Below are 1791 nucleotides of genomic sequence, written 5' to 3'. Positions count from 1 at the left end.
TATGATAGTTTTGATAGTAGTAGCACTAGCAATGGTAACATTAACAGTGATAGCAGTAGTTTTGTAGCAAGTGTAACAGTGATGATAGCAGTAGTAACTTAGCAAGAACAATATAGGATAAATTCGTAGGCACTGGATCGGTGACTTGTTGGATGATATTCATCATGAGATAGTTATAACCTAGGGCGATGCGGCACTAGCTCCAGTTCATCAATATAATGTAGGCATGTATTCCGTAAATAGTCATACGTGCTTATGGAAAGAACTTGCATGACATCTTTTGTCCTATCCTCCCATGGCAGCAGGGTCCATATTGGAAACTAAGGGATATTAAGGCCTCCTTTAATAGAGAACCGGAACAAAGCATTAACACATAGTAAATACATGAACTCCCCAAACTATGATCATCACCGGGAGAAGTCTCGGTTATTGTCACTCCGGGGTTGCCGGATCATAACACGTAGTAGGTGACTATAACTTGCAAGATCGGATCTAGAACATGGATATAATGGTGATAACATAAACGGTTCAGATCTGAAATCATGGCACCCGTTCCCAAAGTGACAAGCATTAAGCATGGAAAAGTCCTAGCAACATCAATCTTGGAACATAGTGGATACTAGGGATCAAGATCTTAACAAAACTGACTTGATTACATGATGAATCTCATCCAACTCCTCACCGACCAGCGAGCCTACGAAGGAATTACTCACTCTCGGCGGGGAGCATCATGGAATTAGCAATGGAGAAGGGTTGGTGATGACGAAGAACGAAGATCCCCCTCTCCGGCAGAGGCGGACCACGGAAAAAAGTTAAGGTCTGGCGAAGTCTCACTAAGATTTTTTTTGATGCGAATCAAAGAGTCAATACACACTACGAACGAATAACCAAATACAATGGAAATGTAGACATGTCTCAATAGGAAAACAACCTAAAACCTTTTCAAATCTGCAATGAGAAGATTAATATATCACTAAAATATGGTTGAATTTAAGGCTGTTCAAAATTGCTACAAAATTTCAGAAAAATGAGAAATTACCTCTTCCTCTTTTCTTTGGATTTACTAGTCCCTTTCCCTTTCCTTCCATCTTCTAGCAATCTAGACAAAACTGAGCCGGTTGGGCATCTTATTAGTCAGTGCCTTTCTGTCCATGAAGAATTGACACTTTGACAGAAGAAAAAACGCTACTGCCCATCAAAGTTCAGAGTTCGGATAGGCACAGATATAAGTACGACGTGTTCAATAACTGAATAAGCAGGGTTCAATTAGTATTTAGTACAGACTCGGCTGTGTCAAATGACACAGCTAGCTACTAGTCTTTTTACATCTAAACTGAATATGCAGGACTCAATTAGTATAGAGTACAGACTACAGACTCGACGTGTTCAGTGGGATGAATGCCAGACTTGGTCTCACCTGAATCCCAAACCCCGACTGTGGCCGTCGCCTGCTGGAGCCGCCGTTGAAGCCGCCGAGCCGCTGGAGTCGCCGCCGGAGCTGCTGCTGAAGCCGCCGCCGGAGCCGTCGCTTGCTGCTGCCGTTGCTTGCTGCGCCGCTGGATCCGCCGCCCTCCAAGGCTCCAAGCCCCCGGCCTTCCGCCGCCCGCGCCCGCCTGGTGCCATGGTCCTTGCGACCTCACGCCCCCCAGGTAAGCCGCCGCCGCCGCGCTAGCTAGGTTTGGGTCTCGGGCAGGGACAGAGCAGAGGAGTGGGCAGGGACGGAGCGTGGTCTGCATGATCTCCGCTGGGTCGTTCGTTTTCTTTTTTTAGGTGGGTGGGACCAGAGGGGAC

At 46.4% G+C, this 1791-nt stretch overlaps 1 long non-coding RNA gene across 1 annotated transcript; it reads right to left on the bottom strand.

The window, feature by feature from the left end:
- Nucleotides 1-827: 827 nt before the first annotated feature.
- Nucleotides 828-1509, bottom strand: LOC119328391. Its single transcript, XR_005158949.1, has 3 exons — nt 1418-1509; nt 1040-1109; nt 828-948 (listed from the first exon to the last, which is right to left on the bottom strand). It is a non-coding gene; the product is annotated as an uncharacterized LOC119328391 (long non-coding RNA).
- Nucleotides 1510-1791: the final 282 nt, after the last annotated feature.

The sequence above is a fragment of the Triticum dicoccoides genome, chromosome 7A (genome assembly GCF_002162155.2).
Source record: "Triticum dicoccoides isolate Atlit2015 ecotype Zavitan chromosome 7A, WEW_v2.0, whole genome shotgun sequence".
In the NCBI taxonomy this organism is placed as follows: domain Eukaryota; kingdom Viridiplantae; phylum Streptophyta; class Magnoliopsida; order Poales; family Poaceae; genus Triticum; species Triticum dicoccoides.
This window is presented reverse-complemented; position numbering and strand designations above follow the sequence as displayed.